At 37.4% G+C, this 24391-nt stretch overlaps 1 protein-coding gene and 1 long non-coding RNA gene across 2 annotated transcripts in view; one reads left to right on the top strand and one right to left on the bottom strand.

The window, feature by feature from the left end:
- Positions 1-24391, bottom strand: part of LOC139123702 (uncharacterized) — a 190979-nt gene that overhangs the window by 52928 nt on the left and 113660 nt on the right. The window lies entirely within an intron of this gene.
- Positions 432-6407, top strand: LOC139123700 (uncharacterized). The gene is made up of 3 exons (XR_011549770.1): positions 432-538; positions 4606-4679; positions 6193-6407. It is a non-coding gene; the product is annotated as an uncharacterized lncRNA (long non-coding RNA).

The following is a 24391-nucleotide window of genomic DNA, read 5'->3' as shown; positions in this document are numbered from 1 at the left end:
CTACGGATGAGGTGTGTTACAAAACACATATTGACTGGCATGAGGGCAACAGCATACGTCTTTAACCCCTCGGGCCTGTGAGTCACCCCCAAAACAGACTGTTTCCCTCGGCCTACGGCCTCGGGAAACAGTCTGTTTTTGGGGTGACTCACAGTCCCTCGGGGTACAGACGTATGCTGTTGCCCTCATGGCCAGTCAATATGTGTATACTGTTCAAGGCTGCCACGTCGACAGCTTGCAGCTGCCGGTGTCAGCTCCGTTGCTGTGTAATCGCTGTCATTTTACACAAGAAATCATGACTTTGGTGTGTTGTGAGAACGATTCAGACGTCAGAAAATGAGTCGAGTCTGTAAAATACATTGTAGCGGATTCCTCTGCATGTCCTGGAAAACTGGCGATTCAATGGCGATTTGACTCTCGAGACGGGCGTCACTGCATGAGTTTGTACCACCAGTGGTTGACACGAATTCAAATGTTGCCATGTAATGGCAGCACAATGATGACAAAACCACCCTTGATGCCATCTACATTACTCAGGGTAAGTGTAGCTTCCCTTACGAAAGATCAAAATTTGCCACAAGTTTGCATTCCTTATTTGTTACAAACTTGATACAAATTCTGACATCCAAACAAGCACCAATCTTGCTAGTCAGTTATATACACTTTGATTCAAAAATAGGCTAAGTTTGCAGCAAGTATGTGTGGAGAGTGTGATGAACATTGCACCAAGTTTGTACAGAGAATGTAGAGGTCATTTTGTTTTTGTTTGTATTGAGTGTGCACCAAGCTTGGAGATGTGGGGGGGGGATTCAATATCGTGGGCATGGTATCTGTTGCCTTAGCAACAACAGACATATACTGTTGCCCTGGTTACATTTCAGGGGATTTAGATGATTGTAATTCCTGACAGCGTCTTTTTCAAAGTAATGCTCACACAACATGTGGTACATGACATCATCGTGCTGCTACTCCCCATTGTATTGTATACAAATGATAATTTCTAAACTGGCTTATAAATGTACTCTTTAGATATGTTTACCTTGTGAGCAGCAGATTCTAAAATTCACCTTAGAGTCATGTATCCAGATGTTAGGTTGAACATCTATGAAAAAGTTGAGAGGATATTACTACATCCAACACGCACTCACCCTACGACACATTCAACTATACTACACTGTAAAAAGAAAAAACTTCTCGCACAATAAATTTTGTTAACTAAAAAACACAATATATTACTGCAGAATAAAACAGTATCTCTACTATAATAAACATACAATCTTTGTACTTTATACATAAAATGAGCTGTAAAATATATTCCTTTTTGGCATATATGTACAGTACACTCTATTCAAAACATTCCCTGACAATGGAATTTAGATTGAAAAATGGTAAATTCTGTCTCTTTAAAGAAGATCATACAGATCACAATTTTTTTAAATGTGTACCAAATAGAAACTGAGTGGTGAAAAAATATTAAAGTCTCATAGATAGTTAACTATGAAAAACTTATTCAAAAAATTTTGTTATTTTTGTGACATATATACTTTTGTTGACGAATAAAATTCACTTTAAACATTTCAAAATACCTTTCCGATTGAATGTAAAACATAAGAGTTTGAACTTAATGTTGTATTATTACATGTTCAAATCAAAACGCAAAATCATCGAAAAACATTGTCCAGAGCTACAAAAAAAATAAAAACTTCATGGGATGACCTTGACTTAACAGCGATATTTGAACAGACACTTAGTGTTCAGTCCAACTTCAAAAAGAAACAACTAAACACAACCACATTCCACATCACTTGGATGATAGATTAGTTCCGCCGAGTCCAAAATATTGTTTCCACCGTAAGATACTGACAACTGTGACGAAAATAACTCTGCCATGTCCGATTTGTCCAATGCACAGCATGCAGTGGAGTTTCTATCATAAGAACCAATGCAATGATCGATAGGGACAGTCTCACTTCTTGTCATCATGATGTTCTCAATGAACAGTGGTTGGTTTGAAATGGTCCTCTGTGGCATGGAAAGTGTCAAAGCAGCAAACTCTAGCTTGAAACTTAACTGAAATCCCGCGGAATTGTCCAAGGTCATTTGAGTGTATAACGGTCATCCATGATCCACTGAATGTGTTTAACTTACATAAACCCTCGGTGTCGAACGGAGGCAATGTGTCCTTCATCAAACAACAATTGTACTCCCAAATCTCTTCTTTGTTCCCTTAATCGTCGGATGACAGAAATAGTCTACAATTTCTCCCCAAAACAGCAGGTAAAAACGTTGTAAATTTGACTGCTGAAGCAGTGCATGATCCATGACTTGCTATGGTGCAGTGGAATTCAAATGCTGGTGTTGGCCAAATTAGCCAATCAAGTGTCTCTCTTCACGACATGTGATCTTGTAAGGTCGAAGTTCAAATACATAATAGGCTGTGTGACCTGTGACCTCGATGCTCTCATTTATCTGAAACGTCAGTTTCTCGAGAAATGGGAGAGTATATTACTTTTTTACAAACTTTTATGCACTTGAAATCAATCATTTGAAGACATTTGGTGTCAGCTGGGATCCATGGTCTTTGGACATGTGGTAATAATGCAAGTAATCATTTATAGCCGTGGCAATGACTTTCCCTGCTCTTAGCGTACTCAGTACTGGTATGACAGTGTGAATGTGTTTTGGCGGACACATGACAGGTACTTTCAGTGGTTACGACTAGTGAACGGAACAAAAAAGTCTTTAAATGGAATTCGAGTACCATTTTTGGATCCTTATCATATTAAAATATGTCCAAGGAAATTGTTTGAAAAATGGCAGCGAAGTTGACTTTTGATGTTTTTCATTCATGATGTTGCAATGGTTTGATATGGAGGTAGCTACCTCAATGGTTTTTATAAATTTGTGCATTCCACGCGTAACCTAATTCATATGTGTTTAACAACCGAGAGTATTTAAAAAAAATTTGAATAAAAAAGAATTAATTTGTCATTTTGTACAATGAACACAGGGTACGTAGTTCGATCATTGTTTCAATTCTGTGACAAAACAGTGCCACGTGGGAAAGCTAAAAAATCTGAAGTTCGTACCAAACTTGATTTGTATTTCATATATATCTACAAGCTTGGTACAAATGTCACAACTACCATGGTGAAAATCCCATAGTGTGTACCAAACTAGTACAAACTTGGTGCATATTTCACATGTTCAATTAAAGTGTGTATCAAATTTGTAACATATATGTACTAATATGTAGCAAGTTTTGATCTTTCGTACGGGTTTAGCCCTGCGGACAGGTTTGTGTGTTCCTGGCGTTATACAGCCACAGCCACAGCCCTGCAACGGTCTATGGCTCTAACTGTGTTCTTGCAGCGAGATTCAAAATGGCGACCTCCATGGGCAAAGTGGTAAACAACCTGTCGAGTACGTTATGTTTCAGAAAACGAACGGCTTTGGACGTTAGGAGAAGTTCATCGCATCTTTTCTTGGGTCGGTTAGGAGGTAAAGGTAGGCAGGGAAAGGATTTTGCCCCGATAGAGCAGAATTTCGGCAAAAAAGACCGTGTTTTCGTTGCGGTCCGGATCAGCCCCAGTTATCTCCATAGACCATTGCAAGGCTGTGGTGGAAGCCGTATAACGCCGAGAACACACAGACCTGTACGCAGGGCTACTGTTGCTAAATCATTTGTATTTCTGTGTTGTTATAAAATGCATTGGCAAAATTGAATTCAGTCAGACAGCCAAGCCAAGAATTGTGGTTAATTTTTCTATGGTTGTAACTTGGGGGCAATTTTTAGCGTTTTTGGTCAAAAAATCATTTTGTTTTGAAAATTTATATTCACGATCCTTGGGTTGACCTCTGTCAGATTTATTAAAATTGTGGTGATATTTATTTATCTGTGTTTTTAGCAATTTCTCTTATTTTTTTGCTCTGCTGCCTGAATTCAATGCTTATCAAACAGGCTACTTTCTCAGCTATCATCTGTCCTTCTGTCGTCCGTCAACAATTGCCTTCTCCTCTGAAACCGTAAATCCGATTGCTTTGAAATTTGATAATTATTCACTTGGCATGACTTCACTGCTCATGCAGGCAAAGTCAAATTCCAAAGCTGGCTATCACCACAGTAGAGGGGCTGTGCTATCACCATGTGTGTCGATCAAAGGCTGATGATAGGGGCAGAGTAGTTTTTGAAAGACAAGATATGACAGAATATTTCCTGAGAATTCATAAACTTAACAATAAATCAGGCTACAAAAATAACAAAATTGTAAATGGCCAATCATGCATTTACTTTTTCCCGTAAATTTTTATATTTGTTCTCAATTTATGAACATTATGAGCGACAGCGAGAGCACAGATGATAGGTTTTTTTTTGTAGACGAAATATTTCATTAGATCAAGCAGATTATTTCAGTATACTAATGTATAACTGGACAGATTTCATTTATCAACAGTAACAATAGTGATTACACGTGTGAAGGACATGTTTTCAAACAATGCACAGTACTTTTTAAGGATTCTGTGGGGAGCAGAATATAAACATCAAATGGCACTATTACTAATCATGTGTTTATAATAATGTACTTCACCTTTTTTCTTAAACAGAGCTTTGTTTCACAAAAGTAAACAACTACGAGCTGGGTATCAAAGACTGACCCATAACCTTGAAGCATTAAATGGTAAGTAAAATTCAACCTTAGGATTCCTAAATGAATAGTACTCTCAGTGAGTCTGTGCAACTCGAGCTTGGCTTAAAGAGGGAGTTTTCCAGGGGTGATATTTACATATGTTCTCGCTTGAAGGTCAATTATTCCGGAAAAGCCATTTATAACTTGCGCAGATTTTTACAAATAAGATAAACTCTGTGGCAGAAGTTGCATTATAGGGCTTCATCATGGGAAAAGCTGCCAAGATTGGTGCTTTCATCAGGTCATATGGCAGGGACCATCTTCCAATGGGTATGGCATTGTCAGTAACGTTTACACCAGGCTTTGTGTATTTACATAACTATTGTGTATTTTTTTTATTTGAAATTGTGACTCACCCCACTATACGATTATTTTTAATTATTTTGTTTATTATTTGTATATTGGGGTGAGTCACAACTTTTAACCCCCAAAATTGCATTTCTCTGGCTGCATCATTTGTATGACTGATCCTCATTACCAAAAAGTCAATTCCTAAGTTGGCGGCTTCTGTGCAAGTCCCTGCTGGGTCACTTTTCATTTCATTTACCACATTTACTATGCAAATACTCACAGCCTTGCATGAATGTGAGAGAGTGGACAATGCCATACCAATCAGAAGATGCACCCTGCCATATCATTTGATGAAAGCGCCAAGCTTGGTCTATTTTTCTCATCATTCAAAATAAATTTAGTTGATGAAGCCCAAAAATGCAACTTCTGCCACTATTTTTATCCATTTTTGTAAAAATTATCAAGTTCTAAATGGCAAAAATGGCAATTCTTGGGTAAGTGACCAAAAACAAATATTAAAATCTTCTTTGGTGAACTCGCCTTTAATACAAAAACCTACCCTTTTCCTATGCTGCGTTCCAATTTGACTTGAGAACGTTCATGTGACATATGCAATGAAGTGTACTCAAACCAAATGATGGACGTTACATAGTAGACTGTGTATAATTTTAATTGCATTATACCAATAAACATTTACTTCGCTTGAACCTTTGCAAATCATACAATATTGACTCATGAAGTTTAAATGAGGTATAACATACTTGGATAAAATGTTCTGGCATATATACTTTAAGATCAAGTACAGATCAATTTTTATGGCAACGTTTCTGTCTTATTCCGTACATGAATAACTTTAAAGATTCATTGACTTAATAAAGAGGGACATTAACATTTTTTCCCGCGGGATAAATCATCTGAAAAATAAATTTTGTTTTATGTCATTGATACTACTGTCTATGGATATACTAGTTTGAAGGTATTTGCAATATGAACAGATTGATACTTGTACAACAAATCACATTGGATCATCGCAAATTGAGGGTATATAATAGTTTTTTTTATTTTCTGACTACATGCAAATTTCATTCTTCAATGTTTAATAGCTGTTGAAAGAGTCAAAATTGTCAGCTTTTAGCAATTCTAACATTTTACATATTTTTGTTATAAACTTAATAAGCTTTATATCTTACTTGATGTTTTTTATTTTTTCCAGCTTATGCATAGGACAACCTCAAGATGACAGGTCAAGCAATAACTGAAACCATAACAGACAATCACAGCTTACACTTTTAAACAGAGCTCATGGTCATGGCAATATGAAGTTCTTGACTTTATGGACACTTGAACATTTTTTCAACTTAACAGTTTGATGTTGATTATGTTGATCGGCTTTTAAAGTCTGGTGGATTAAATTTAATTCCTACCAAATTTTTTAGCTCTCGCATTATTTTTGTTTGTGCAGAAGAGTGTTCTGAAGTGGTAAGGTGATGGCAGTTTCTCAGCAGCAGTGATAAAAAAGTTTCAAGTTGTTGGGGTGACTATAATTCAGAGTGCAGAAGGTAGGTTGATTTTATAAAGCACAGCATTAGGAAATCTACCCAGCAGAGAGGCAGCTAATTGCCAGGCCGAGTGGCAGCTTACCTGTTAATCTTTCCAGAAGAGATCCAGAAAATCTAATCCTGGGCTCTCCGGGAAAGATTTTCCAGGAGCTCTTGTGCCCTTGAGGGACCTTCATGGAAGAGGATAGATTCTTGATTGCCAACATGTCAGAGATGTGTTGTGTTCATGTGACAAACATGTTGCATTGAACAGCACAGATTTTGGGTGTAGCTGCCTGGATTTCAAGCCATACATGCTTCTAACATGTATTGTTCATGTTGTCAATACATAACAGAAAGTTTAAAACAATATGGTCAGACACATGTTTTGAAACCTGTAGGTAACATGAATATGACACATGTTTCTTACAAGTAAGAAACACAATGTAAATGGGTATCATTTCGGTAAGGGACACAACCTATCGTTCAGTCTGACAAAGAGTCAGTCAATCACTACGTAAACTTTTTAGGAATAGATTAGATATCTCCTAACGTTATTAATTATAGAGTCACACATACATGAGATGTAGTACTTGTATTTATTTATTTATTTATTTACAATCACTTCTGTGAAGCAGCTGAATCAGCGTTCAGTCCTGGTGGATGTAAACACAGCCATACTTCTCCGCGGCCCCCCATCCCCTTGACATGTTTTGGGCAACCTGTCGCAGTCTTGCTGCTGCTCTCGCTCTTGTCCACAGTTGATGATGATACACGCGAACGCTTTCTGGTGACAAGAGTCGTACTGGTACGGCATTGCGATTACATAATCGATTTAGTAAGTCCAGGAATTAAAGTCTATCTTACCGTACATCTGGCTTCCGAACCGTGTTTATTCGACGCGAAGTTACGGCACTCGAAAATGTCACCGCAGAAAACTCTTGTCTTCAGAGTGCCTCTTTTCTGACCCTTTCTTGTAATGTTGGCAAATGCTGCTAATACAGCATTCTAAAATGCAATAAAACTGGCAATGGCTGCTGTTACTTCAGCCACCAAAAGCGTAACTTCTCACCATGTTGAAGCCACAGCGGTAAGCATTCGCTATGGCCGAGGTGAACACACTCACTCGTACGTTCAATTAGTTACGTCATTTCCGGTGGCAATGCCCGCGAATTCCGAAACGACCCGAATGGCAGCCAACTTCAAAGTCGCACAACATATTGCATTTTTATAATATTTAACCGCGTCGTTTCCTTGGGGTGATGCATTTATTTGATAAAGTAGGGATGGCAAAATCATATAGCATGGCTCATTTTAAGCAAAATTAACTTTGAAATTTATGTGGGACATACCCTTTAAGCTATGGGAGAAAGCGCCTTTGTACCCATGCTTATTTTTAAGTATCATGCCCCGACCCGGTGCCCAAATTTGGATGATTACATCGAATTTAGAACATCTACTCTAAACATCAATCCGCAAGATTCAAAGTTGTCAGGCACACTAGTACTGTGTCCAAATATTGACAATCATTTGAACTTCTGAACTTAGGCCCTCCATTCGGGTTACAACGCATGTTGCTATCCACAAATGTTCCATTCTGAAAAAAGCCAGGGCGAGATCAGGAAAATTTGCTCGCTCAGATAGTAGTGGCGACAATGGAACCGCACGCTAGTGACATCAGTTGATATAAATTCTAAATTCTCATGAAATCCAAGGTGCATGCCTGTTCAGTGTAAATTACAATAATTTACATCACATCTTTGTGCTTAACACCTTGATTTCTGTGGGGTGAGATTAGTGCCAAATACCGGTACTTGTGTAAACATTATTTCATTATGTTTATATTATTTCATGTTCTTAATTTGTTTGCATTTTTATTCAATTATGTTTGCATTTTTATTTCATTTTGTCATTGTGTTTGCTTTCTTATGTCATTATGTTTGCATTTTTATTTGCTCAAAAGTTCACACACGTGAGCATGCGATGTCTGTCTGTCTATTTGTCTGCTTGTGTCTGTCTGTCTGTCTGTCCGTCTCTCTTTGTGCTCGATATTTCAAAATAGTGTCAACGACACTGTCCTCCCATTTTACAGAGATACTTAGTACTAGTACACACACTTGACATTGCATTCTTACAGGTTGATGACTTGGAAAATTCCATTGCAAGTCCAACTAGTCCTGTTTCAAAATGAACTACATTATACGTCCTACACACATGTACTGCATGCTCTGATTGGTTAATCTGCTTCTCTAAGGTCCACTTTCGGAGCAGTCATTGGAGGGACCTCATGTGTTAGGTCTCATTATTATTAATTATTCAATTTACAGCTTCCTGATTGGTTAATGTGTAGGTCCGGTCCTCTAGTGTTCACTGCCTCATTATGCAATGTCCCATGTACTTTTGGATGATGCCTGAACGTGGTCGCAGCTCGATCCCAGTATATGAAGAAGGGTACTCATGCCGAGTATTTGTCAAAATATCTAGTTAGATTTGACCTTGTTCGAGAGTTCCTTCACTATTCATGGCATTTTATGTGATACTGTGAATTATACATGAATTAAATATTGTCAGGAGAAATTTTGTCCTTTTCCCTGCGCTAGTTGGTCTGCTACCTCCATGGTTGAAATGAGCTACTGACGCCTGAAACCGTTACGTAATTTTTGTTACGTAATGCCTTGAAGCTCTATCGTTTCCTCTTGTCATTCACATGCCTCACTGTTGTCGATGCAGCCAATGCCACCGTCAAATCAAAATGAAAATGAAAAGCGTGAACTTTGTACGTAACCAACAATTGGAAAACAACGAGCCAACATGCCTGTAATGCTAGACTTGGTTCAAGTCGGTGAATTTTAAAAAAATAAAATCATTTACAATAGTTTCTCTTGTGTCTCTCCTATTTCGTACAAAACTATTCGGAATTTGGTAGCCCAGGCCATGTTTTCCCAGCGATTGAATGCGTTACCTTTGAGTCTACGCAGGATAGTGAGTGAGTTTCTGCCGTATTCACCTCCGGGTGAAACTCCCCTGTATAGCGTTCACCCGACTCATCGCGTCCACTCACTCAACTCACACGCGCGTTTCACATGAAAGCAAAATACATATCGTTGCGTTCACTCCACTTAAACATTAACAAATCATAGACTTGAACCGAGTCTACTGTAATGCATAAAGGGACAGGGATAAGTAAAAATACCGTCAATGACGCTGTACCTTCTCTGATGTGTGGCCAGGTCAGGTAATTGGTTGTTGGCATGGAGTTGTTGGTAAATAGTTGATGTAGGGGTATGAGGTGAGATATGGACCCAAAGAACCCAAAAGATGATTAAATACATCAATCAAAAAAATTCTAAGCTACAGTATAAACTGCCTAAAGATAGTTCAATGTGGAAAAAAGTTAAATAATTCAGAAATAAGAATTAACAGTCCAAAATAGTAATGACGCACTTCCTTACTGACCTGAGTGCATGTGAAATACACAACCTGGCATCTGTAAATTAAATGTATACCAAGTGATCATTTAAGTCACTTTTAACTGTTTTTAATGGATTTTCCAAAGAGTCCTTTGGAAATGATGAAAAACGCTTATCTGGTCATGTGTTTGTATAACTTCATGGCTGATAATTGTCATAGTATTGAAAAAAATTGAAAGTGAAGAAATTACTGTTTTTAATAGGCATATTTTCCTTGAAATACATGACAATGTAAAGAATATATGCTAAAAGTGTTTAAGAGTAAATTTCTTTTCAAAAAATAATTTAATCTGTGACGAAAGGATTGTTATTCTTTGAGTTTACAAATTCAAACATTGCAATTTGTTCAATCATCTTGTGCAGTGCAAAATTTATAAATGACTGAAAAACAAAAAAAATGGCAGAATTACAGTCTTTGTGATGTAAAATTATGGATTGACATCACGATAACTGTTAATCTGTTTGAAGTACTAATATACTATAATTTAAAAAAGAAAAGTTCATGTAGAAACGGTAAAATATATTGTCAGCAATGTAGTGTTAATTTTGACTTTACATCAAAATATGCCTTTACTGGAAACAAAATATATAGGGCGAAATATTAAAATCAGCCATGTTCAGCAAAATCCACACAACAGCATTGATCTTTTCTAATTTGATTTGATTTGCTTATATTATCCTTGTATGACAGTCAGTACAATATGGAACTTGAACACAACACAGTGAATAAGTATGCTGTAAATGAAATGGTGTGGCTGCATCAACATGCAGCAATAGGAGTGCCTTTGTCTCTCACCCCTCATTTCCAACCTGTCCCATCCCTGAAAAAATAGTTTGGTCTTATATTTACAATGTTAATAATTTCTGTATTTGTTAAATGTGCGCATCTCAAAAACTTTTGATCATAAACATTTTCATTGCTTTTTATAGCTGACCAATCAGTTAACCTGTTTATTTTGAATATTTGCGCATTTTTCCTCAGTATTTGACATTTTCTGAATACCTTCTTATTCAGTTTGTCATTTTCTAAAAGTTTAAATGCTCCATTGTGTGGTCAAGCTTTCCACAAGCATCAAATGTAGTACTTCATATAGGAGGGTCTGCCTCTAGAGGGCGGGCATCATGAACAGAGTTCGTTGGTTAATTCCTCCACGTAAACTTCTGATTGTACTGTAAACATTGAACATGGCCAACGTCCGATTTGCCTGTCTAAAACTTTCACTCATTTCGTTCATATGACTCTGAAACTCCAGGAAACGATTGGGAAGAAAGGGTTATCTTGAAATATTGAGGTACTTGCCGATATTTTGCAAAAGTAAATGAGAAAAAATGCAAGGAAAATGCCAACAGGCTTACACAATGACAGTTTTCAGACTCTGAGGCATATGATCATCTCTGCAGATTATGCAACAGGCCCAGATCACGTGAGGCCATGAGGGGATATCCACGCAACTCAGTACCAAACACTAGCACTCACAGAGTGAGCAAACACAAAGTGAGTACCCCTAACGTCAGCTCAGTAGTCTGTAATAGATTGTAGTCAACTAAGAAACCTTAGAGAAAGGCTTAACACTGTGGCAATGCCGCCAAGTCCCTTTTGATTTTTGTCATAGCTCAAAATCGTTCTCCCACACCTCAACCTGAGCCATGAACACCCCCACCAGTTTATGATATGACCCATCACAATGGCATGACGGCAACGGATCTTGATAGACGGAAGTCTTGACAGACGGAAGTCTTGACAGCAGCATACTGGTTTTCAACTCTAATACCTTCTCTGTCTATAAATAGACACGAGAAGGTAAAAACATGGAAATTTAACGCATGAAGTTTGTCGGGCATTTTTCGTTGTAATTTCTGGCCAATCCGTTGAACATCAAGAATAACATTTACTTCAGCGGTAGCCAGGAAGTACGTGGGACATCGCATAATGAGGCAGTGAACGCTGGAGGACCGGCCTACACATAACCAATCAGGGAGCTGCAAAGTGAATGATACATAACGCATGAGGTCCCACCAATCAGCATAACGCAAATGGACCTTAAATTACAAGATGGAACCAATCACTGATGTTGTACATATGTCATGGACCTGACTTATGAAACAGGACTAATTAATCTTATACCCCAGCAATATGAAATGCTCCATCTCATAATGACTTTGACACATCTTACAGAAAACAACCCTAGGATCAAGACTATCATATTTTACAGCAATCCAACAATACTTTAGGAAAAAACAGGGCTTGACAATTCCTATCGCCCGACGCCCAGGACAAGTGAAATTTACCTTCGGGCAAGTCAAAAATAAAATCTGGTCACCCGCCGGACAAGTTGTTTATACAACTTCTGGCGCAATCAACGCAAACCAGGTACCTAAGTTGCGGTTTGTGCACGTGTCGCCCGATTTGCGTTGTCGTTCACACCAGATAAATGTCAATCACTGACTTTTTTAGATACAATTGTGACGTTCTTCTGCGATTCACTTGCCGACTCTCACAATGTTGCAATTTTTTGATGATCGACATGAAATTGTTTCATCGTCCAATTAAAAAAGTCGCTTAAAATTTGGCGTAAACGGCATTTCTTTGTTGTATGCTGACTGCTCCTCCCCAACAAATTAGGTAAAAATTGCACAACCCAATCATATTGATTATCGGCGTTCGACCGTGCAGTACTTCAAAATCATTTATGCGGCCTCGCGAGGTAGTCGAACATTGTTGGCAGATACTTTGTTGAGTGATGGCTGTAAATATGAGTATTTTACGGTAATATTTCCACTAACGCAAACAAGGCATCATGCATTTTCGCGAGCCAGAGCGTAACTTCCGCTCCGCAGACCTACGCAAAAATCAAGCAAAGCTGTTGCCGTGAAGAGGCGCATAGTTCATGACGATGGGCATTGTGTAACTCTGAGAAACGACGTTGTGATGATTTGCGACGGTGCCATGAGGACCAGCGTGAGTGGGATCGTCTGAGAATCGACGACTAGTCGATGTGATGATTAGATCAATGTTTCTGACAAAAGATCTAAACATAAGCGTTATGATGAGGAAAAACGCCGTATATGCTATCTCCCGAAATGGAAGGCACAATGGCCTTGGTTGAAATATGACGGTTCCAAAATGTTCTGTACATCGTGTCTCAAATACCCCACCCATTGCCAAACCATGGACATGATGGAGGTAGATAAAGACTACCTCCATGGCCAAACCAAGCAAAATGCTTTTCTTGACGGATGCAACATGTTTCACGTTGAATCGATAAGGACCCACAAGTTTAGTCAACCGCATTTGGACTGCTTGGGGCATCGCAGATGAGACCGTGACGGGGACAATGATTGTGGAAAGTTTGTGGGTCCCGCTGAGCCCAATACGGTTTCACCTGCCAACACCCTGATCGCATGCACTCGCAATGCGTGAACCGAATGACGACGACCAGCGACAGAAACTGACCAATCTTTTTACGGCGGCATTTATTGCCAAACACGGGAAGCCAATATATGATATGTACGTTCAAATTCAATGTTAGCCTTGCGTACAGGTCTATGTGTTCCTGGCGTTATACAGCCTCTTGTGGTGGAGGCCGTATAACGCCGGGAACACACAGACTGTACGCAGGCCTACTTCAAAGTAAACTTTTGAGAAAAATCGGCGTCAACGTCGGCAAAATTACCAAAATAAGAAAGCCCTGAAAGCCACTACGGAATTCGTCGCAAGTATTTTGGTCTTGATTATTACAAATGGAGGACAAGTAAAATTTTTGAGAGGACAAATGGAATTCAAAATCCACTTGTCCGACGGACAAGTGAACCGAAAAAAAATTGTCAAGCCCTGAAAAATGATTTTTTGACAAAAAATGGGAAAATTGCCTCAAAAATACAAATATGAAAATTTCACCACATTTTGAACAAATCTGACAGAGGCAAACCCTAGGATCACACATACAAGTTTCCAAGGCAAGAGGTTGAGCACTTTCGGAAAAGAAGATTTTTTGACCCAAAACCGGAAAAATCGCCCAAAAATACAACTTTCAAAATTTCGCCACAATTTGAAGAAATGTAACTTAAGTCACTATAAAGAGCCTGCATACCAAGTTTCAACCAAATCTGGCCAGTGCACAGGGTTTTAGCAATTTGCAGGATTTTTCCATTTTTTTCGCCCTCATTCGCATCTTTTTGACTTTGACATGTTCATTTCACATCTCCGCCCCTGGATGCACCTGTCCACCAAATTCTAAGATGGTAGGTGCCGCGGATTAGGAGGTTTTAATTTGGACGGACATACCTCCGCACATACTAACTAACATACATACAGACAGACAGACAGACAGACATGCATACATTTATTTTTACAGCTTTTAACCTCCAACAGCCGACCAACTTGTCAATATCAGCTTGTTCAACTTGATACTACTGCTTATAATAATATAAATGAGCTAATTAATTACATTCTAATTCAAGTAACAAGACTTACTTATCAAGATTTACGTCATAAAAAAACAGCATATCTGTCAGGTTATAAAGAATCTTCAACTGTTATCTTTATCAGTATTTTAATCCTATTAACTAAGCACATTTTAACTTTCAAATGAACATTGCAAGTAAGTTCTGTTGAATAAGTAGAGCTTGTAGGTACTCAGAGAAAGCACACAGAAGAGACAAATGTTTGCAACTTAAGAAGTTCAAGGTCATCAAAAGCATTATAGGAATCATGTAACACTTTCACTGCACAGTTTACACAGATTGCATAATTGCTATAAATAGCACATGAGGATCTTACAGCCCAGTTTTATCATAAAACCCTATCACTTTGACCACTCTTTTAATTGACCTCTCTTTTATTTTATCCTTACCAAGTCAACCATAAATGGAAATTGGAACTTTCTCTATCTCTATTTATTTGACCAACCTATCATGACAAACTATTATGAGCAATTTCTTTTAGATAACATACAGAGCACAATATATGACGGTTCAGAATATGTCAAAGTCGGGATTCAGGAAAGTTACCTTTACATGTTTTAATCCTCCAAGATGGTAAGCATTTCACTATGAACGGTCTATGAACTTTCTAATAATTCTACACTAAAATTATTTTGGCTATGTTGATTACCTAATTAATTCAATTACTTAAAATCATATTCATTATTTTTTTTCTGGGTGAATTGATAGGGTTTGTACAGTACAAGAGTTAGATACGATGTAAGTCAAATTTAATTAAAACACCAATTACCGTCTAACATTGCATCATTCCTATAAATAGCACCTCAGCCTGGAACAGTACAATCATAATCTGCTCATTCACACAGGCAGTAGTTGACTTTGAATGCATGGCCTGCTACATTTCACCTATGTACCAAATTTGAAAGCATGGAAAAAGGACCACAAAATTTGCAAATTTCAGCATGATTTTCCAGAGTCATCTTCAGGTCACTCCTATGAACCCGCACATCCAATTACAAAGTAATGGCATACAGTTTCAAGGAAAAATTTTTTAACCAAAAATGGCAAAAATTGCCCAAAAATACAAACATGCAAATTTTGCCAAATTTTGATGAAAGCTTTTTTGAGTTATCACAAGGCACCTGCACGCCAAATTTTAAAGCAAAAAGACCATTGCATTCAGAGGAAAGAATTTTTTTACTGAAATGGCAAAAAAAATAGAGAAAAAATTCATTAAAAATAGAAAGTAGCCGATATTGACACCAAATCTATATGTATGAATAGATAGGGCCCAAGATACCTAAAAATCAAATATGACAATGATCAGAAGAGTAGTTCCTCAGTTACTAATTTTGACCATTTTCGCCCCTTTTTCTACCTCATTTGCATATACATGAGACTAAAAGTTAATTTTAACAACGGCACATCACATCATATATGGCATCATTACACCAAAACCAGTCATCGTTGATGACATAGTCCCCACTTGTTAATGGGTACTTTGATTACAGGTCCTCAGGGAGTCCTCTTCATTAGGTCTGTGATAAAACATACTTTGATACAGATGGCACTCAATGGCCAAGAATGAGTTCCATGGTGATGAAAACATAAAACCAATGTAGGCCACTATCCTAAAGGTCATTAAATGAGTCAACTGGGAATTAGTTGACAGGATGTTGCAAAACATTTTTTCATACTATCCTAACACAAATAGATTATCACCGGTACCATATTTCATAAAGTTAATGCAGTATTTACAACACTATGAGATCAACATCTGTATCAAGTTTCATCAAATTTGACGTTGTATTTGTGGATATATCACTCTAAGTCTAATTAGGAAAGTTCATTACATATGCAATTACAAATTAATTAAAATGACACTGATAAATGTCTTTTTCAATGTTAAATCAATGTGAGCTTAACATCTTACAAGTTTCATGAAATTTTATGCAGTATTTCTTGACATATCAGCCTAATTATGAAACGTCAATAATTGACATGATACTGCTTACATGATGTGAAACAACTTGACGAGCATGTATGAAATAGGTCAATGTCCTTGTACCAACTTTAAATGATACTGGGAAATATGTCTGAGTTATGGCTCGGTACATGAGAAAATCGTAACAAAATCACCCCCACACAGCGATATTTGATCTTACTGTTTAAAAAATCAACACGTATATGTATGACATAAGTCAATGTCCAGGTACAAACTTTAAATAAAATCAGTTGAGACTTGCCAGAGTTATGGCTCTCGACATGAAAAAAAATAACAAAATTGCCACCCTGTGGCCATATCGGACCATATCGAGAAACAAATCGAAGTACATAAGTCAATGTCCTTGTACCAACTTTGAATAAATTTGCTTGATACATGTCTGAGTTATGGTTCAGGACATGGAAAAGTGTAAAAAAATGGCAACATGGCGGCCATATTGGATCGCATCACAAAATAAATCAATGTGCATATGTATGACATAGGTCAATGTCCTTGTACCAACTTTGAATAAAATCAGTTGAGATATGCCTGAATTATGGCTCTGTACACAATGAAATCGTAACAAAATGGCCGCACAGCAGCCACCGACGTCCTTTGCACCTCCTTACTGTTTATTAATTGCCATAAATGTGAAATTTGGCAAAAAGTCAAATTGTTTTGACATAAATGAAAGTTATTTGAACTGGTTGGTTACCGCTCCAGCATAAGTTCAAGTGTGGATTCTAAGTATCAACAACCTTGATATGAACCATTGACTAACAAGTCATTGTCAATGACATAGTCCCCACTTGTAATAGGAGTATTAGTCTTGATGGGGCAGGGAAATGAGGTCATTAAGAAGTATCACTGGAGTGTATATGTTCAGATCTATGGACACATAGGTCTATGTCATTGTTCCCAATTTGAAACACAGAGGCATGTATAAGTTATGGTTCTAAATCAGGAAAAAAGATCAGACCTCTAGCTGTATCAGACAGCCAAGAAATACATATGCGCATAATAATGAGGTACAAGATGTGACATCTTAAGGAGGATATAGAAGTTGTGGTTACTCAGTTATGCATATATATGTATAATCAAGGTCAAATGGTCATAAGATCATGTGACACTTTGAAAAAAAATTGTATTGCTAATTAATCCCTATATGCCAAAAATCAGACCTCTAGCTCTATTCCCTTGCCCAAAATTAGATGTGTGCATAATTAATGAGGTAAAGCGTGTGTTGTCATAACGTCTCCCAACCTACTAAACATAAAGGACATAGCACTTGTGGTTACGTATTTATCTACATAAACGTATACTTCAGGTCAAAGGTCATCGAGTTGATTATTAATCCCTATATGCCAAAATCAGACCTCTAGCTCTATTCCCTTGCCCAGAATTAGATGTGTGCATAATTAATGAGGTAAAGCGTATGGTGTCATAACGTCTCCCAACCTACTAAATATAAAGGACATAGCACTTGTGGTTACGTATTTATCTACATAAACGTATACTTCAGGTCAAAGGTCATCGAGGTCACATGACATTTGGTCAAAAAATTTCTATCCTATAGTTATCCCTATATACAAAAAATCAGACATCCAGCTCTACGGGTTTGCTAAGAACGAGATATACGCATAATTAATGAGGTAAAGTATGAAGCATCATAAGGTCTCCCATCATACCATATATGAAGGGTGTACCACTTGTGGTTACTGAGTTATGGACAAATATGTATATTTGAGGTCAAAGGTCACCAAGGTCACGTGACATTTTGTCAAAAAAATTATGTTGCTAAGTTATCCCTATATACCAAAAATCAGACCTCTAGCTCAATTGGCTCGCTCAAAATTAGATATGCGCATAATTAATGAGGTACAATATGTGGCGTCATAAGCTGTCCCATCATACCATATATGAAGGGTGGTAGCACTTGTGGTTACTGAGTTATGGACAAATATGTATATTTGAGGTCAAAGGTCACCGAGGTCACATGATATTTTGTCAAAAAAATTGTAGTGGTAATACCAAAAATCAGACCTCTAGCTCTATTGGCTCGCTCAAAATTAGATATGTGCATAATTAATGAGCTACAATATGTGGCGTCATAAGCTGTCCCATCATACCATATATGGTGTAGCACTTGTGGTTACTGAGTTATGGACAAATATGTATATTTGAGGTCAAAGGTCACCCAGGTCACATGACATTTTGTCAAAAAAATTGTAGTGCTAAGTCATCCCTATATACCAAAAATCAGACCTCTAGCTCTATTGGTCCGCTCAAAATTAGATATGCACATAATTAATGAGGTACAATATATGGCGTCATAAAGTGTCCCATCATACCATACATGAAGGGTGTAGCACTTGTGTTTACTGAGTTTGAAGTCAAAGGTCACCGAGGTCATGTGACATTTTGTCAAAAAAAATGTAGTGCTAAGTTATCCCTATATACCAAAAATCAGACCCCTAGCTCTATTGGCTTGCTCAAAATTAGATAAGTGCATAATTAATGAGGTACAATATGTGGTGTCATAAGCTGTCCCATCATACCATATATGAAGGGTGTAGCACTTGTGGTTACTGAGTTATGGACAAATATATATATTTGAGGTCAAAGGTCACCAAGGTCACGTGACATTTTGTCAAAATATCTGAGATATCTGCGTGAACGGATGGACTCACGGACGGACATGACCCAATCTATAAGCCCCCTGGACTTCATCCGTGGGGACTAAAAACTGTGTCACTGCATCCTTTTTGCAATATGAATACGATGAGAAACTAAATTTTTATTTTTCTTGGCCTTATACATGGGAGTCTATGGACTGCCTTATACATGGGAGTCTATGGACTGCCTTATACATGGGAGTCTATGGAGACTGCCTTATACATGGGAGTCTATGGACTTCCTTATACATGGGAGTCTATGGACTGCCTTAAACATGGGAGTCTATGGACTGCCTTATACATGGGAGTCTATGGACTGCCTTGTACATGGGATTCTATGGAGGTGAAAACTAAAAAGTCCTCTTACACGGCCAAATTTGATCGCATTGTGAAACAAATCGACGTGCATCTGTATGGGGTAGGGTACTATCCTTGTGCAAAGTTTGAAAGAAATTGACCTGAGCATGTCTGAGATATCTGCGTGAACGGACGGACGCACGGACGCACAGACTCACAGACGGACGCACGCACGGACGCACACACGCACGGACATGACCAAACCTATAAGTCCCCCCGGACGGTGTCCGTGGGGACTAAAAACATTTGCTTGTTGCACTCACCACACTTGTACTTAGTATTTGGAGTGTACACCTATCTACAATACAATGATAAAAAGTTTGGACTCTGTAGGTCAACAGTGCATCTTTAATGTATGAGACTAAATAAGCTATACCCATCAAGTATGTATAAGGCCAAAAACAATATTTAATTTTGAATTAGGTAGTGCAGGGAAGGACATACCAATATGGTGAAATAGAACTAAATATAAAAACTGAATATACAATTATATGGAAATGTTGTTTTACAGTCACGAGCATCTGGTGTGTGCCGAGAGACAAATATTAAAATTGGACAGTATCATCCTGACCACAGTTTGTCTGACTGGTTGTTTCCTTCTGATTTTCTGACACGGTGATAGGTACAAAATATTATGCTATTCACGATAGTTATACAACATAGCTTGCATTTTGTTCACAGTAGAACTGAGTTTTACATGTAAGATAACTTTCTCGTAAACTGTAAATTCTGGCTTCTGGCAGCTCAAACGTTGCAATACTACATTTTTTGATATGATATGGAGTGATTTGCACACATGCAGTGACAGTCGATATATTCATAGTATGAGAGTCTACTGTACATTAAAGCATAGTGATGTTGACAACTACATGCATGCCAGTGCACGATTTCAAAGTAGCCAGGAGGAAATTCTAATGGTCTTTTAGTGGAAATATAGGTATTAAACGACAGTGAAACAAACAACATTAGTTATCGTGACCTTGCTAAAGTGCAATCTCGGATCATGTATGATCTGATGATCAAGACAAATTACCATGTCGGATTATGCCGTGATTCTGAAGTGCGCGTACTTCCTTAATATAGTAAATCGGTCAACATACGAAGTCAAAAATGATGTCAAAATCAATGCACAACTGTCGAAATTACCCAAAATAAGCAACAGAAAACTAAAAGTTATCGCTGTGTCGAAAGGACAGTACATCAACATAAAAAGACGCTAGTTTGTTATGACATGGAGGCCGGAGGTAGAAGGACAGAGCATTCCCTCGCTCTCACCCAGCTATTAGTACGGGCCGCCGGTGGGATTGCCTCGCTATTAAAAGCAATGGATTCGCCGGTACTGGGGAGTACCGAGTACGGAGGCCATCATTCTTCAGTCTATCGAAGGAGCGTTTCGTGCCAAAAAATACATGACAGCAATCAAATATACGCTAAAACCTTTAAAACGTCAAAATTGCACTGACCGAGAAACAAGATGGCGTCGGTTTGATTTTTCAAAGTCCTTGAAAAACAACGCTAACTTGTTATATGCGCATGCGCATATTAAGGGGAGACCCATTTGATTTCGGGGGGTATGCAGGAAGTGGGTATGGGAACTTTTTTTTGTTAGAGAGACAGCATTTTTTATTTCTACAGTCAGACCTGCATCAATTTTTTTTTCAAATGGAGTAGCAGTGCAATTTTCAAATTTAAGCCAGTGTTTCACATATCACAGGATGTTTTTATTTATTCATTTTAAATTCCAACAAATGACAAACAAAATGGAAAGTCTATTATATATACAACTTTAAATTATAGAACACTTTTTTGGCAAATCAACTGTGATCAGTACTATACCTGCTTTTCTTTAAAACAGTCAATTCCTTTTAAGTTCTCAGGGGAGATGTTATCTTTTGTGGTCAGAGAAACAAGGCTCACACATTGTATTTCATTATATTTGTTGTTCCTCAATTTTCATTGTCAACTTGTAATCTTACTAACATATTTATATTGAGAGAATAATGTATTGGTTTTAACACTAGTTTATTGACTCCTATCTTGTGTTTTAAATTTTCACGATTTACAGAAGTCAAATAGTCCCATCTAGATATTGCCTATACCATTGAGATATTGCAACAGAAATCCTGAAACATGATTTCTTGGGTCAGAAAAGGGAAGGAAAACATCGAGTGCACCGAGGTGTAAAGTAGTGAATGCTTATATCATAAGTGCTGGAAAAAAAACACATAAGAATTACTTGTGGTAAAAACATTTGCGTGCCTTTGGCAGCATGCCAGCAAAGAATACATGAGAATGAAGTTTCCAAAATTTTGCTCATTTCAACAGCATTGTGACAATTCCTTTTTTATTTCTGTCTGTTATGAGAATATTTTTTTCTCAAGCCATTACAGGCTTAATTTTTTTCTTTTATTTCACCTGGTGACAATTTTTTTTCCTCGAAATCCTCCATACCCCCCCCCCGAAATCAAGTGGTTCTCCCTTAAGTGAGCCCCTGACCTATACGGGCCAGTGGATTACTTCCTCAGTAGAACTGATATGCCTGCCAGTTTATCGCCTACGGAGGCCGTCATTCTTCAGTCGATCAAAGGCGCCTTTCGTACCAAAAAATACAGGACAGCTGCAAAAGTGCATCACTGTCAAATTCAAATAGAATTAGAACATATTGAAATACACAGTGAAACGTTCACAACGTAAAAAAAGTGCCCATACCGAGAAACAAGATGGCGTCCGTTTCGATTCTTCAACTCAGATTTTGTCCTACAGTTGTGCGCATGCGCAGACAGTAGCTTTAGCGAAAGTGAGGCAAAATCAAGTAAATATAAAATAAAAATGGATAAAAATATTGTTTAAAAATAATATAAGGCATGTATCACCAAATTTTGAACATTTCTGACGGTATTTCAACTATATGAACACCCATGCCAAACATCATAATAATCAAATCAGTGGTTTTGAGGAAAAAGTGGAAATAGTGGTTTTCAGAAAAAAGCTAAAAAGTGACCTTAAAAATGATTCAATCAAAAAAAGAGAAAGACCGTTTGAGATACATGCCCAAGTGACCACCAGACCAAATTTCAGAAAAAGTTACTGAAGCGTTTCTGAGATACCTGCGTCCACAGCATACGGCCCACTATGTTGGCCATATTGGGCCGCGTCATCACATTAGTACCTTGTGCCCAGAGGCACAAAGTACTAAAATTGACGTGCATATCTATGACTAGTATACCAGACCAAAATTTTAAAATCAGAATTGCAATAAATGTTCTTTATTCACAGCAAGAACTATGCAAGGGATGAATAAAATTGAAAACCTGATGAAAATTGCGTTATTGGTTCAGAAGTTATGAGCCTCTAAAGGTTGCTCAAAAAGCCTACATCATCCGTCATAGGTGTAAATATATGAAATTGTAAATAAATTCCAAAATTTGGAATGATTTTTTTTCAATAATTTGTACTTCCAAAACAAATTATATAGTCCTTTGAGGAAAAAAGGAATATGTTTACAGAGAAAAAGTGTTTTTGACATTATAGCTTGGCCTCTGTTCTGGAAAAATGGGGTTAAAATGGCAATTTTCACCAAAATTCTGACCGAAGTAAGGCTCAAAGTAGTTATTTTCAGACAAATTGCAAGTTTCAAGGGTTGATTAATACTAAAAATCAATACATAATGAAGTTATTTAGGTACATTTAGAAAATATAACAATTTTCTAATGTATTTATAGTATAATAATTTGATATATTTGCTTTGATGTAGAAAAATTGGGTCATAAACATTAAAATATTGCTATTTTTGGTTTATAATCTTGGAAAAAATCAGATCCGCCCCTAATTAAATATGCAAAACCAACATAGTTTTGGTTCTCAATGTCATATCACCATGAAATTTTGGCAGTCAATGTTTTTAAGGAAACTGTACACATTAATTAAAGTGGCTTGTAAATTTATTCTAAACCACTGGTTTCCATGGCAACAGTGCAACTTCAAACAATCATACTGAAGTTACAAGACTTCCTGCTACCATCAACAGAAGAAGAAAAATTCCGTTTGTGATTTTTTTCCCATCTGCAATGAAAATGAAATTAAACCATATTATTGCTATATTTTCTTAATTTATATTAAAGTTTGCCATGATATTCCCTGAATTCTGGTGAGATCTAGGACAAAAATTTGACAGAGCTAAACTTCTAAAGTTAAGCCTCTAGAATGGAGAGTGAAATTGATCTAAATGTTATCACACTTGTGTAATTGGTTTGTAAAGTTGCTTGAAAATTTACTAAAGGTCAGTATGTTAGTTGAGTTGCAGCAAACAACAGACACATGATATTTCCTGACCTCTCACTGTACATTTCGACAACTCACGTACTGCTTCTGGCGTATGTACACCTCTTTTCCTGTGGATCATGATTTTTTGCCAAAGAACTTCATACAATGCAAAGGCAACAAAAGTCATATGACAACAAGACTTTGACACAGCTGTGATACAATGTAACTCAGACCAGCAGTGTCCAGGAATGTAATATGATTCTGTGTATGTGAAGTGCACTGCAAAGTGTACTCCCTGCTGCTGTGTGTTATTATGGGTCCATAAAAGCTCTTCGATTTTCACAAGTCAGTGCAACTTCTGAGGCAAGTTTATGAAAAACTTTACAAACCAAGTACACAAGTGTGGTAACATTTAGATCAATTTCAATGTCCATTTTTATCCACATATCAGTGTAAATATGAAAAATTGAACAAAGAGTTGACATCAGATGAGCAAGCAAAACTAAGGCCGGTGTCAACCAGAAAGACAGAACTTAATTTTTTTTAAATTGAAAAATTGGGCACAGGTTTCCCCTGCATGGGCAACTGGCCCATGGCAGCTGCTGTTCAGCAGATTAAACCCAGACAATCAGCAATAAACTCAAGAAAAAATTTATGAAATATTGGAAAAAATTTTGTGGGG

This window comes from Ptychodera flava (assembly GCF_041260155.1).
Source record: "Ptychodera flava strain L36383 chromosome 23 unlocalized genomic scaffold, AS_Pfla_20210202 Scaffold_23__1_contigs__length_28996876_pilon, whole genome shotgun sequence".
Taxonomy (NCBI): Eukaryota; Metazoa; Hemichordata; class Enteropneusta; family Ptychoderidae; genus Ptychodera; species Ptychodera flava.
The sequence above is the reverse complement of the archived record's forward strand: the minus strand, read 5'-3'. Positions and strand labels throughout refer to the sequence as shown.